Consider the following 16,221-nt stretch of genomic DNA (forward strand, 5'->3'; position numbering starts at 1 on the left):
AAACTATGTCATGAATGCTACCATAACATTGATAATTTGGCTTGAAAGTCATTGATCTTCACACATAATTTCTGAGAACACTTTTCAAAAATAATTACCGTATTACAAGTTTATTATTTTTCCTAGTAACTTGGACACATATAATGACACAATGTGAAGGTTTTCCAATTTTTTGATTTTTTTGAATTTTTCATGCCCATTTCAAAATGCGGTCAAAACGGCGGGCATGACCGTTCCTAGCTAGTGGTTGAATCTTGGAAAAATTTTGGTGTTTCTCTGATTAAATAGATACTTTTAAACCTAAAAATGATGTTTGAAAAAAATAAAGAGCAAACTATGAGGTAGTTGCAGTTCAAATTTGACCCGCTTCCAACTAAATTGGCGAAATTTTCTCTTTTTCACGAGAGGTGGATAAACTATTTTGACACCCAAACATTTGGTCAATCATTTATTAAATATGGCCTAATATTTAATAAAGTTTATTTGGTCCAACATTTCAACAAATATATGGTAGGTCATTCTCAAAAAAACTCATTTTGGGCACTCGAAAAATGGAAAATGAAATTTTCGTCCAAAGAAAATGAAAACTCTCTTAGGCAATATTGTCATTCCAACATGCACCCTTGTGCACAATATGAGATCATTTGAACAAACTATGCCATGCATGTGGCAATAAGATTGATCATCTCGCTTGAAAGCAATGAATCTTCACGCATGATGGCTCATTTCTGAGAACACTTTTTTAAAATAATTGTCGTATTATAAGTTTATTAGTTTTACTGGAAACTTGGTCACATAGAATGACACAATGCAAAGTTTTCCAGTTCTTTGATTTTTTTTAGTTTTCTGTGCGTGTTTCAAAATGTGGTCAAAACGGCGGGTATGACCGTTCATAGCTAGGGCTTGATTTTTGCAAATATTTTGGAGTATCTATGAAAATATAGATACTTTTGTACCTAGAAATGGTTTTTGAAAAAATAAAGAGCAAACAGTGAGGCAAGTATAGTTCAAATTGGACCCGCTTTCAACTGAATCGGCAAAATTTTGTCTTTTTCTTGAGAGATGGATCAAAGCTTTTGACACCCAACCATTTGGTCAATTGTATATTAAATATGGACTAGTATTTTAGAAAATTGATGGAGTCCAATTTTGCAACAAATATTTGATAGGTTCTTAAAAAACATGTTTCCCACTCGAAAAATGATTAAAATAGCTAGAAATGTCATAAATGCATACAAATTGGTGCTCATCCATAAAATGTGGTCTAACTCTAGTGAAAATTTGTATGGTGCCCTTTTGCAAAATATTTTTGATAGCTGCTTCACGAAATTCCTCTTTTTTTAGTACTTGGAGACTATTTTAGATCACTGATTTTCTGAACCAATCAGAACACCTCCCATGAATCACCCCATTGTAGCTGATCTGAACCGTCCATATCCAGCAGATCCAACGTCTCTCACCCCATTGTAGCCCAACCCAAACCCAAGCAGGCCGATGTCGCCTCTCTCTCCCCCTCTCCCCAGAACACACTCATTGCCGCCTCTCTCTCCTCCTCTCCCCGATCCAGATCCAACACCATACCTTGTACCGTACCACCAGTCCACCATGGCCGCCTCCTCCTCCTTGCTCCGGATCCCCGCAACAACCCACCACCCCGCCGCAGGGGTGCGTCACGGCGGCTTCCCTTCCACGCCATCTCCGTCTGCCCCCGCTGCTCTGCATTCTCCTTCATCTCCGCCTCCTGCCCGCAGCAGGCACCGGCACAGGGCGACGGCGATGACATCAACAGGCCCACCGCCATGCTCGTGCCCTTCTCCCGTGATGCCTCCATCGCACTGCCTCTTAAGGACGAGATAGTTGTTTCTGTTTGTTGCTCGTTGCACTTCTATATGCAAGTATATGAGTGTGCTTATTTCTGAATGCAGGGCTGCTAACGAGCGCGATCTGAGGGGGGAGGCCGGCGGGGAGGGCCTCAAGGTCGCGTACCAGGTGCGCTTCTTCTTCCCTTTCTCTCTCTCTCGCTCGTCCACAAAAACTTCCCTGCTCGCGATAACAGTGGTGATGAATGATTCTGAGTTTTTAACCATGTCGCAATGCAATTCCGATTGATCGATTTTAGGGGTGCCCCGGAGCCTATAGCGAGGCCGCCTCCAAGAAGGCCTACCCGAGCTGCGAGACCATGCCCTGTGAGTACTTTGAGACCGCCTTCTAGGTACCATCCGCTCTCCCAGGTTCGTATTCCCTCCTCCTCCTCTCATCGCTGAGACGACAAATTTTGTTCCCCTGCGCACTTTGTCCCTGTCGTGCCACCTCCAGATGACTAACTAACTGTATTTGTACTAGCACGTGCCGACAAAGCAAATCCTCATCCCTACCACGAGAGGTGTTGGGGAACACAATAATTTCAAAAAAAATCCTACGATCACGCAAGATCTATCTAGGTGATGCATAGCAACGATAGGGGAGAGTGTGTCCACGTACCCTCATACACCGAAAGCGGAAGCGTTAGTTAACGTGGTTGATGTAGTCGAACGTCTTCGCGATCCAACCGATCCAAGTACCGAACGTACGGCACCTCCGCGTTCAGCACACGTTCAGCTTGATGACATCCCTCGTACTCTTGATCTAGTTGAGGCCGAGGGAGAGTTTCGTCAGCACGAAAGCATGGTGACGGTGATGATGAAGTTACCGGCGCAGGGCTTCGCCTAAGCACTATGATGATATGACTGAGGTGTGTAACTGTGGAGGGGGGCACCGCACATGGCTAAAAGATCAACTTCTGTGTTCTAGGGTGCCCCCCTGCCCCGTATGTAAAGGAGGGAGGGAGGGAGGGCGGCCCCCTAGGGGTGCTCCTAGAGTATGGAGTCCTACTAGGACTTCCAAGTCCTAGTAGGAATCCCTTTCCCTTTTGAAGTAGGAGAGAAGGAAAGAGTGAAAGAGAGGGAATAGGAAAGGGCAAGAGGGGCGCCGCCCCCTTCCCCTAGTCCAATTCGGACCCATGGGGGGCACGTGCCACCTCCCCTTTGGCATGCCTCCTCCTTTCTCGTATGGCCCACTAAGGCCCATTACTTCTCCCGGTGTATTCACATAACTCCCCGGTACTCCAAAAAATACCTGAATCACTCGAAACCTTTCCGATGTCCGAATATAGCCTTCCAATATATGTATCTTTACGTATAGACCATTTCGAGACTCCTCGTCATGTCCGTGATCTCATCCGGGACTCCAAACAAACTTCGGTCATCAAAACAACTAACTCATAATGCAAATCATCATCGAACATTAAGCGTGCGGACCCTACGGGTTCGAGAACTATGTAGACATGACCGAGACACATCTCCGGTCAATAACCAATAGCGGAACTTGGATGCTCATATTGGCTCCTACATATTCTATGAAGATCTTTATCGGTCAAACCGCATAACAACATATGTTGTTCCCTTTGTCATCAGTATGTTACTTGCCCGAGGTTCGATCGTCGGTATCATCATACCTAGTTCAATCTCGTTACCGGCAAGCCTCTTTACTCATTCTTTAATGCTTCATCCCGCAACTAACTCATTAGTCACATTGCTTCCAAGGCTTATAGTGATGAGCATTACCGAGAGGGTCCAAAGATACCTCTCCGATACACGGAGTGAAAAATCCTAATCTCGATCTATGCCAACCCAACAAACACCTTTGGAGACACCTGTAGAGCATCTTTATAATCACCCAGTTATGTTGTGACGTTTGATAGCACACAAGGTGTTCCTCCGGTATTCGGGAGTTGCATAATCTCATAGTCTGAGGAACGTGTATAAGTCATGAAGAAAGCAGTAGCAATGAAACTGTAACAATCATAATGCTAAGCTAACGGATGGGTCTTGTCCATCACATCATTCCCCTAATGATGTGATCCCGTTCATCAAATTACAACACATGTCTATGGTTAGGAAACATAACCATCTTTGATTAGCGAGCTAGTCAAGTAGAGGCATACTAGGGACACTATGTTTTGTCTATGTATTCACACATGTACTAAGTTTCCAGTTAATACAATTCTAGCATGAATAATAAACATTTATCATGATATAAGGAAATATAAATAACAACTTTATTATTGCCTCTAGGGCATATTTCTTTCAGTCTCCCACTTGCACTAGAGTCAATAATCTAGTTCACATCGCCATGTGATTTAACATCAATAGTTCACATATGTATGTGATTAACACCCATAGTTCACATCGCCATGTGACCAACAACCAAAGGGTTTACTAGAGTCAATAATCTAGTTCACATTGCTATGTGATTAACACCCAAAGAGTATTAAGGTGTGATCACGTTTTGCTTATGAGAGAAGTTTAGTCAATGGGTCTGTCATATTTAGAGCCGTATGTATTTTGCAAATATTCTATGTCTACAATGCTCTGCATAGGGCTACTCTAGCTAGTTGCTACCACTTTCAATATGTATCCAAATTGAGACTTAGAGTCATCTGGATCGGTGTAAAATCTTGCATCGACGTAACTCTTTACAACGAACTCTTTATCACCCCCATCACCGAGAAACATTTGCTTAGTCCTCACTAAGGATAATTTTGACCGTTGTCCAGTGATCTACTCTTAGATCACTATTGTACCCCCCTTGCCAAACTTATGGCAAGGTACACAATAGGTCTGGTACACAGCACAACATACTTTATAGAACCTATGATTGTGGCATAGGGAATGACTTTCATTCTCTTTCTATCTTCTGTCGTGGTCGGGCTTTGAGTCTTACTCAACTTTAGACCTTGTAATATAGACAAGAACTCCTTCTTTGACTCATCCATTTTGAACTCTTTCAAAAACTTGTCAAGGTATTTACTCATTGAAAAATCTTATCAAGCGTCTTGATCTATCTCTATAGATCTTGACGCCCAATATGTAAGCAGCTTCACCGAGGTCTTTCATTGAAAAACTCTTATTCAAGTATCCCTTTATGCTATCCAGAAATTCTATATCATTTCCAATCAACAATATATCATCCACATATAATATTGGAAATGCTACAGAGCTCCCACTCACTTTCTTGTAAATACAGGCTTCTCCAAAGTCTGTATAAAACCATATGCTTTGATCACACTATCAAAGTGTTTATTCCAACTTCGAGAGGCTTGCACCAGTCCATAAATGGATCACTAGAGCTTGCACACTTTGTTACCACCCTTTGGATCAACAAAACCTTCTAGTTGCATCATACAACTCTTCTTCTAGAAATCCATTCAAGAATGTAGTTTTAACATCCATCTGCCAAATTTCATAATCATAAAATGCAGCAATTGCTAATATGATTTGGACAGACTTAAGCATCGCTACGGGTGAGAAAGTCTCATCGTAGTCAACTCCTTGAACTTGTCGAAAACCTTTTGCGACAAGTCGAGCTTTGTAGATAGTAACACTACTATCAGCGTCCGTCTTCCTCTTGAAGATCCATTTATTCTTAATGGCTTGCCGATCATCAGGCAAGTCCACCAAAGTCCACACTTTGTCCTCATACATGGATCCCATCTCAGATTTCATGGCTTCAAGCCATTTCGCGGAATCTGGGCTCATCAGCGCTTCCTCATAGTTTGTAGGTTCCTCATGGTCTAGTAACATGACTTCTAAAATAGGATTGCCGTACCACTCTGGTGCGGACCGTACTCTGGAAGGCCTATGAGGTTCTGTAGTAACTTGACCTGAAGTTTCATGATCATCATCATTAGCTTCCTCACTAATTGGTGTAGGAATCACTGGAACTGGTTTTTGTGATGAACTACTTTCCAATTCGGGAGAAGGTACAATTACCTCATCACGCTCTACTTTCCTCCCACTCACTTCTTTCGAGAAAACTCCTTCTCTAGAAAGGATCCATTCTTAGCAACAAATATCTTGCCTTCGGATCTATGATAGAAGGTGTACCCAACAGTTTCCTTTGGGTATCCTATGAAGACGCACTTCTCCGATTTGGGTTCGAGCTTATCAGGTTGAAGCTTTTCACATAAGCATCACAGCCCCAAACTTTAAGAAATGAAAACTTTGGTTTCTTGCCAAACCACAGTTCATAAGTGTAGGACCTTGAAGTATGTCTAGAGGGGGGGTGATTAAACTACTTGACCAATTAAAAACTTAACCTTTTCCCAATTTTAGTCTTTGGCAGATTTTAGCTATCTTAGCACAAGTCAAGCAATCTTCACACAATTCAAGCAAGCATGCAAAGAGTATATGAGCAGCGGAAAGTAAAGCATGCAACTTGCAAGAATGTAAAGGGTAGGGTTTGGAGAATTCAAACGCAATTGGAGACACGGATGTTTTTGTCGTGGTTCCGATAGGTGGTGCTATCGTACATCCACGTCGATGGAGACTTCAACCCATGAAGGGTAACGGTTGCGCGAGTCCACGGAGGGCTCCACCCAAGAAGGGTCCACGAAGAAGCAACCTTGTCTATCCCACCATGGCCGTCGCCCACGAAGGACTTGCCTCACTAGCGGTAGATCTTCACGAAGTAGGCGATCTCCTTGCCCTTACAAACTCCTTGGTTCAACTCCACAAACTTGTTGGAGGCTCCCAAGTGACACCTAGCCAATCTAGGAGACACCACTCTCCAAGAAGTAACAAATGGTGTGTTGATGATGAACTCCTTGCTCTTGTGCTTCAAATGATAGTCTCCCTAACACTCAACTCTCTCTCACAGGATTTGGATCTAGTGGAAAGAAGATTTGAGTGGAAAGCAACTTGGGGAAGGCTAAAGATCAAGATTCATATGGTAGGAATGGAATATCTTGGCCTCAACACATGAGTAGGTGGTTCTCTCTCAGAAACGGTAAGTTGGAAGTGTAGGTTTGTTCCGATGGCTCTCTCCATGAATGAAGAGGAGGTGGAGGGGTATTTATAGCCTCCACATAAAATCTAACAGTTACACACAATTTACCAATCCCGGTGGGACCCAATCAACAAACTCGGTCAGACCGATTCAGTAAACCTAGTGACCGTTAGGGTTTTCGGTGGGACCGACATACAAATCGGTAGGACCGATATGGTTAGGGTTAAGGCATAACGTAATCTCGGTGAGACCGATTACACAAACTCGATGAGACCGATTTTGGTAATAAGCTAACTAGAGAGTTGATCAGGTAAACTCGGTGGGACCGATTCGCTCATTTCGGTGAGACCGAAATGTTACAAAAAGGAAAAAGAGAGTTTACATTGCAATCTCGGTGGGACCGATCGCACTTCAGTTAGAACCAAACATTACGAAGGAAAACAGAGAGATTACAATCCAATCTCGGTGAGACTGAGATCCCTATCGGTGAGACCGATTTGCCTAGGGTTTGTGGTAGTGGCTATGACATCTAAACTCGGTGGCGCCGGATAGAAAGAATCGGTGGGGCCGAGTTTGACTTTAGGTTTAGGTCATATGTGGATATGAGAAAGTAGTTGAGGGTTTTTGGAGCATAGCACTAAGCACTTGAAGCAAGAAACTCATCAAGCAACACCTCATCCCTCCTTGATAGTATTGGCTTTTCCTATAGACTCAATGTGATATTGGATCACTAAAATATAAAATGAAGAGTCTTGAGCTTTTGAGCTTGAGCCAATCCTTTTATCCTTAGTATTTTGAGGGATCCACTTTCCTCATCCATGCCATGCCATTCATTGAGCTTTCCTGAAATATTTGTCTTGGAATAGTATTATCTCAATGAGCTATATGTTGTTAGGAATTACCAAAACCACCTAGGGATAGTTGCACTTTCAATAAGGCATTGTCTCAACGGATTTTGATGGTGCCCTGTTTAACGTGAATGCAGCTGTCTCTAATGCATAATCCCAAAACGATAGTGGTAAATCGGTAAGAAACATCGTAGATCACACCATATCTAATAAAGTGTGTTACGACATTCAGACACACCATTACGATGTGGTGTTCCAGGTGGTGTGAGCTTCCACATTGTTTTACTGAAGGCCAAACTCGTAACTCAAGTATTCGCCTCCGCGATCAGATCGTAGAAACTTTATTTTCTTGTTACAATGATTCTCCACTTAACTCTAAAATTCTTTGAACTTTTCAAATGTTTCAGACTTGTGTTTCATCAAGCAGATATACCCATATCTTCTCAAATCATCTGTGAACGTCAGAAAATAACGATACCCTGAAGGAAATATGCCCTAGAGGCAATAATAAAGTTATTATTTATTTCCTTATATCATGATAAATGTTCATTATTCATGCTATAATTGTATTAACCGGAAACATGATACATGTGTGAATACATAGAAAAACTTAATGTCACTAGTATGCCTCTACTAGACTAGCTCATTAATCAAAGATGGTTGTGTTTCCTAACCATAGACATGAGTTCTCATTTGATTAATGGGATCACATCATTAGGAGAATGATGTGATTGACTTGACCCATTCCGTTAGCTTAGCACTTGATCGTTTAGTATGTTGCTATTGCTTTCTTCGTGACTTATACATGTTCCTACAACTATGAGATTATGCAACTCCCGTTTACCGGAGGAACACTTTGTGTGCTACCAAACGTCACAATGTAACTGGGTGATTATAAAGGAGCACTACATGTGTCTCCGAAGGTACATGTTGGGTTGGCGTATTTCGAGATTAGGATTTGTCACTCCGATTGTCGGAGAGGTATCTCTGGGCCCTCTCGGTAATGCACATCACTATAAGCCTTGCAAGCAATGTAGCTAATGAGTTAGTTACGAAATGATGCATTACGTAACGAGTAAAGAGACTTGCCGGTAACGAGATTGAACTAGGTATTGAGATACCGACGATCCAATCTCGGGCAAGTAACATACCGATGACAAAGGGAACAACGTATGTTGTTATGCGGTTTGACCGATAAAGATCTTCGTAGAATATGTGGGAGCCAATATGAGCATCCAGGTTCCACTATTGGTTATTGATCGAACACATGTCTCGGTCATGTCTACATTGTTCTCGAACCCATAGGGTCCGCACGCTTAAGGTTTCGATGACAGTTATATTATGAGTTTATAAGTTTTGATGTACCGAAGGAGTTCGGAGTCCCGGATGAGATCGGGGACATGACAAGGAGTCTCAAAATGGTCGAGATGTAAAGATCGATATATTGGACGACTATATTCGGACTTCGGAAAGGTTCCGAGTGATTCGGGTATTTTTCGGAGTACCGGAGAGTTACGGGAATTCGCCGGGGAGTATATGGGCCTTATTGGGCCATACGGGAATAGAGGAGAGAGGTCGGAAGGAAGGAGGCGCGCAGCCCCCCTCTGGTCCGAATTGGACAAGGGGTGCAGCCCCCTTTTCCTTCCTCCTCTCCCCCTCTTTCCCCCCTTCTCCTACTCCAATAAGGAAGGAGGGAGTCCTACTCCCGGTGGGAGTAGGACTCCCCTTGGCACGCCCCCTCCTAGGCCGGCCGCCCCCTCCCCCCTTGCTCCTTTATATACGGGGGCAGGGGCACCTCTAGACACAACAACAATTGATCATTGATCTCTTAGCCGTGCGCGGTGCCCCCTCCACCATATGTCCACCACGATAATATTGTAGCGGTGCTTAGGCGAAGCCCTGCGACGGTAGAACATCAAGATCGTCACCACGCCGTCGTGCTGAGGAACTCTCCCTCGACACTCGGCTGGATCGGAGTTCGAGGGATGTCATCGAGCTGAACGTGTGCTAGAACTCGGAGGTGCCGTCGTTTCGGTGCTTGATCGGTCGGGCCGTGAAGACGTACGACTACATCAACCACGTTGTCATAACGCTTCCGCTTTCGGTCTACGAGGGTACGTGGACAACACTCTCCCCTCTCGTTGCTATGCATCACCATGATATTGCGTGTGCGTAGGATTTTTTTGAAATTACTACGTTCCCCAGCAGTGGCATCCGAGCCTGGTTTTATGTGTAGATGTCATATGCACGAGTAGAACACAAGTGAGTTGTGGCCGATATAAGTCATACTGCTTACCAGCGTGTCATACTTTGGTTCAGCGGTATTGTGAGATGAAGCTGCCCAGACCGACATTATGTGTACGCTTACGCCGGACTGGTTTCACCGCCACGAGCACTAGTTGCTTAAAGGTGACCGGTGGGTGTCTGTCTCTCTCACTTTAGTTGAACCGAGTGTGGCTACGTCCGGTCCTTGCGAAGGTTAAAATAGCACTAACTTGACGAACTATCGTTGTGGTTTTGATGCGTAGGTAAGAACAGTTCTTGCCAAGCCCGTAGCAGCCACGTAAAATTTGCAACAACAAAGTAGAGGACGTCTAACTTGTTTTTGCAGGGCATGTTGTGATGTGATATGGTCAAGACGTGATGCTATATTTTATTGTATGAGATGATCATGTTTTGTAACCGAGTTATCGGCAACTGGCAGGAGCCATATGGTTGTCGCTTTATGATGTCTACTACACAACCTTCTTCTTGTAGACGTTGTTGGGCCTGCAAGTGCACAGGTTTGTAGGACAGTAGCAAATTTCCCTCAAGTGGATGACCTAAGGTTTATCAATCCGTAGGAGGCGTAGGATGAAGATGGTCTCTCTCAAACAACCCTGCAACCAAATAACAAAGAGTCTCTTGTGTCCCCAACACACCCAATACAATGGTAAATTGTATAGGTGCACTAGTTCGGTGAAGATATGGTGATACAAGTGCAATATGGATGGTAGATAAAGGTTTTTGTAATCTGAAATTATAAAAACAGCAAGGTAACAAGTGATAAAAGTGAGCGTAAACGATATTGCAATGATAGGAAACAAGGCCTAGGGTTCATACTTTCACTAGTGCAAGTTCTCTCAACAATAATAACATAGATAGATCATATAACAAGCCCTCAACATGCAACAAAGAGTCACTCAAAAGCCACTAATAGCGGAGAACAAACGTAGAGATTATGGTAGGGTACGAAACCACCTCAAAGTTATTCTTTCGGATCGATCTATAAAAGAGTTCGTACTAGAATAACACCTTAAGACACAAATCAACCAAAACCCTAATGTCACCTAGATATTCCATTGTCACCTCAAGTATCCGTGGGCATGATTATATGATATGCATCACACAATCTCAGATTCATCCAACCAACACAAAGTACTTCAAAGAGTTCCCCAAAGTTTCTACTGAAGAGTCAAGAACGTGTGCCAACCCCTATGCATAGGTTCATGGGCGGAACCCGCAAGTTGGTCACCAAAACATACATCAAGAGGCACATGATATCCCATTGTCACCACAGATAAGCACGGCAAGACATACATCAAGTGTTCTCATAAAAGACTCAATCTGATAAGATAACTTCAAAGGGGAAACTCAATTCATCACAAGAGAGTAGAGGGGGACAAACATCATAAGATCCAACTACAATAGCAAAGCTCGGGATACATCAAGATTGTGCCATAGAGAGAACACGAGAGAGAACACGAGAGAGAGAGAGAGATCAAACACATAGCTACTGGTACATACCCTCAGCCCCGAGGGTGAACTACTCCCTCCTCGTCATGGAGAGCGTCGGGATGATGAAGATGGCCACCGGTGAAGGATCCCCCCTCCGGCAGGGTGCCGGGAAGGGCTCCCAAGAGGTTTTTGGTGGCTACAGAGGCTTGCGGCGGCGGAACTCCTGATCTATCTTCTCCGTGGATGTTTTTAGGGTACGTGGGATTATATAGGCGAAAGAAGTCGGTCGGGGGGTGCTCGAGGGGCCCACAAGACAGGGGGGCACGCCCTACAGGGTGGCGCGCCCTCCTATCTCATGGAGTCCTCAAGTATCTTCTGACTTGAACTCCATGTCTCCAGGATGATATTCTTCCAAAAAATCACGTTGCCGAAGGTTACATTCCGTTTGGACTCCGTTTGATATTCCTTTTCTTCGAAATACTGAAACAGGCAATAAAACAGCAATATGGGTTGGGCCTCCGGTTAATAGGTTAGTCCCAAAAGTAATATAAAAGTGTATAATAAAGCCCATAATCATTCAAAACAAGTAATATAATAGCATGGAACAATCAAAAATTATAGATACGTTGGAGACGTATCAAGCATCCCCAAGCTTAATTGCTGCTCGTCGTCGAGTAGGTAAATGATAAAAACAGAATTTTTGATGTGGAATGCTACCTAGCATGATTCTCAATGTAATTTATCTTTATTGTGGCATGAATGTTCAGATCCGAATGATTCAAAATAAAAGTTCATATTCATAAAATAAATAGTAACGCTTCAAGCATACTAATCAAAGTAATCATGTCTTCTCAAAATAACATGGCCAAAGAAAGTTATCCCTACAAAATCATATAGTCTGGCTATTACTCTATCTTCATCACACAAAGTAGTTAATCATGCACAACCCCAATGACGAGCCAAGCAATTGTTTCATACTTTAATAATCTCAAACTCTTTCAACTTTCACGCAATACATGAGCGTGAGCCATGGACATAGCACTATAGGTGAAATAGAATGGTAGTTGTGGAGAAGACAAAAAGGAGAAGATAGTCTCACATCAACTAGGCGTATCAACGGGCTATGGAGATGCCCATTAATAGATATCAATGTGAGTGAGTAGGGATTGCCATGCAACGGATGCACTAGAGCTATAAATATATGAAAGCTCAACAAAAGAAACTAAGTGGGTGTGCATCCAACTTGCTTGCTCGCGAAGACCTAGGGCATTTTGAGGAAGCCCATCATTGGAATATACAAGCCAAGTTCTATAATGATAAATTCCCACTAGTATATGAAAGTGACAACATATGAGACTCTCTATCATGAAGATCATGGTGCTATTTTGAAGCACAAGTGTGGAAAAAGAGATAGTAGCATTGTCCCTTCTCTCTTTTTCTCTCATTTTATTTTTTATTTTTTTTCTTTTTTTTTGTCCTTCCCTTTTTTGGCCTTTCTCTTTTTTTCTTCTTTTTTTTGTAAAGTCTGAAGTCTCATCCCGACTTGTGGGGGAATCATAGTCTTCATCATCCTTTCCTCACTAGGACAATGCTCTAATAATGAAGATCATCACACTTTATGGATTTACAACTCAAAGCTAGAACAAGATATGACTCTATATGAATGCCTCCGGCGGTGTACCGGGATATGCAATGAATCAAGAGCGACATGTATGAAAATTATGAAGGTGGCCTTGCCACAAATACAATGTCAACTACATGATCATGCAAAAAGCAATATGACAAAAGTAATGCGTGTCATATGAACGAAATGGTGGAAAGTTGCATGGCAATATATATCGGAATGGCTATGGAAATGCCATAATAGGTAGGTATGGTGGCTGTTTTGAGGAAGGTATATGGTGGGTGTATGGTACCGGCGAAAGTTGTGCGGCACAAGAGAGGCTAGCAATAATGGAAGGATAAGGTGCGTATAATCCATGGACTCAACATTAGTCAAAAGAACTCATGCACTTGTTGCAAAAATCTAGAAGTCATCAAAAACCAAAGCACTACGCGCATGCTCCTAGGGGGATAGAATGGTAGGAAAAGACCATCGCTCGTCCCCGACCGCCACTCATAAGGAAGACAATCAATAAATAAAATTGTGCTCCAACTTCATCACAAAGTGGTTCACCATACGTGCATGCTACGGGAATCACAACCCTTAACACAAGCATTTTTTCATAATCACCTCACTAGCATGACTCTAATATCACTACCTCCATATCTCAAAACAATTATCAAGTATCAAATTGATCATAGCATCCAATTCACCTCCTATGAAAGTTTTCGTTCAAATAACCATGCTGTTTAAGACTCTCAAAATAATATAAGTGAAGCATGAGAGTTCATTAATTTATACAAAATATAACCACCGTCGTGCTCTAAAAGATATAAGTGAAGCACTAGAGCAAACGACAAACTACTCCAACAAGATAAAAGTGAAGATCAATGAGTAGCTAAATAATTATGCAACTATGTGAAGACTCTCTATCATTAAAGAATTTCAGATCTTGGTATTTTATTAAAACAGCAAGCAAAACAAAATAAATGACAATGCAAGGATAGCACAACTCATGTGAAGAAGCAAAAACTTAGGCTCAACCGATACTAACCGATAGTTGTTGACAAAGAAAGGTGGGATGCCTACCGGGGCATCCCCAAGCTTAGATGCTTGAGACTTCTTGAAATATTATCTTGGGGTGCCTTGGACATCCCCAAGCTTGAACTTTTGTGTCTCCTTAATTCCTCTCGTATCATGGTTTCTCTTTTTATCAAAAGCTTCATCCACAACAAACTCAACAAGAACTCATGAGATAGGTTAGTATAAACCAATGCAAAACCTTATCATCTTTTACTGTAACAAATCACTAAAATAATTATTCAACATTGAATACTAAATGCCTCTGCATATTTAATACTCCTATCCTCAAATAGAATCATTAAACAAGCAAACATATGCAAACAATGCAACCATAACAGCAATCTGTCAAAACAGTAAAGTCTATAAAGAATGCAAGAGTAACAATACTTCCCTGACTCCAAAAATTATGAACTAAAATTCCCACTGTAATAAATTTATCAGAGCTTAATATGCAAAAATATTCAACGTTATACCATTCTCTGAATTTTCTAGGGAATTTTTGCAACAGCGGTAAACTTTTCTGTTTTCAAACAGCAACATGTATACTAGCAAAATAAGCCTGGCAAAGGCTATCCTTGACTTTTTTTATTGAAACTAAAGACGCAAAACATTAATCTAACTAACAGGAAGCAAAAACAAACAAAATAAAATGACGCTCCAAGCAAAACACATATCATGTGGTGAATAAAAATATAGCTCCAAGTAAAGTTACCGATGAACGAAGACGAAAGAGGGGATGCCTTCCGGGGCATCCCCAAGCTTGGGATCTTGGTTATCCTTGAATATTACCTTGGGGTGCCTTGGTCATCCCCAATCTTAGGCTCTTTCCACTCCTTATTCCATAGTCCATCGAATCTTTACCCAAAACTTGAAAACTTCAACCACACAAAACTCAACACAAAACTCGTAAGCTCCGTTAGTATAAGAAAATAAATCACCACTTAGGTACTGTAATGAACTCACTCTTTATTCATATTGGTGTAATATCTACTGTATTCTAACTTCTCTATGGTTCAAACCCTCCGATACTACTCATAGATGCATCAAAATAAGCAAACAACACATAGAAAACAGAATCTGTCAAAAACAGAACAGTATGTAGTAATCTGTATCAAACGTATACTTATGGAACCCCAAAAATTATGAAATAAATTGTTGGACCTGAGTAATTTGTCTATTAATCATCTGCAAAAAGAATCAACCTAAAATCACTCTCCAGTAAAATATGGCAGCTATTCTCGTGAGCGTTAAAGTTTCTGTTTTTTACAGCAAGATCACATAAACTTCACCCAAGTCTTCCCAAAGGTTCTACTTGGCACTTTATTGAAACAAAAGCTATAAAACATGATTACTACAGTATCATAATCATGTGGACACAAAAAAACATTAAGGATAAATATTGGGTTGTCTCCCAACAAGCGCTTTTCTTTAATGCCTTTCTAGCTAGGCATGATGATGACAATGATGCTCACATAAAAGATAAGAATTGAAACATATAGAGAGCATCATGAAAAATATGACTAGCATATTTAAGTCTAACCCACTTCCTATGCATAGGGATTTTGTGAGCAAAAAACTTATAGGAACAATAATCAACTAGCATAGGAAGGTACAACAAGCATAAGTTCAAGTTTTTCAACACATAGGGAGGAAACTTGATATTATTGCAATTCCTACAAGCATATGTTCCTCCCGCATAATAATTTTCAGTAGCATCATGAATGAATTCAACAATATAACCAGCACCTAAAGCATTATTTTCATGATCTACAAGCATAGAAAATTTACTACTCCCCACATAAGCAAAATTCTTCTCATTCGGAATAGTGAGAGTATCATAAGAGACTTGAACACTAAAAATTGTTTCCACATTAAAAGAGTAATGTTCAGAAAAAGGGTAATCATAATCATGACAAGATTTGTAAATATAATCATCACTACTTTTTATAGCATAAGTTTCATCACAATAATCATCATAAGTAGCAACTTTGTTCTCATAATCAATTGGAACCTCTTCCGAAATAGTGGACTCATCACTAAATAAAGTTGACACTCTTCCAAATCCACTTTCATATTCATCACAATAAGATTTAACATCCTCCAAAATAGTGGTATTATTACTTCCTAAAGTTGACACTCTTCCAA

Source organism: Triticum aestivum, chromosome 7B, assembly GCF_018294505.1.
Source record: "Triticum aestivum cultivar Chinese Spring chromosome 7B, IWGSC CS RefSeq v2.1, whole genome shotgun sequence".
Lineage (NCBI taxonomy): Eukaryota > Viridiplantae > Streptophyta > Magnoliopsida > Poales > Poaceae > Triticum > Triticum aestivum.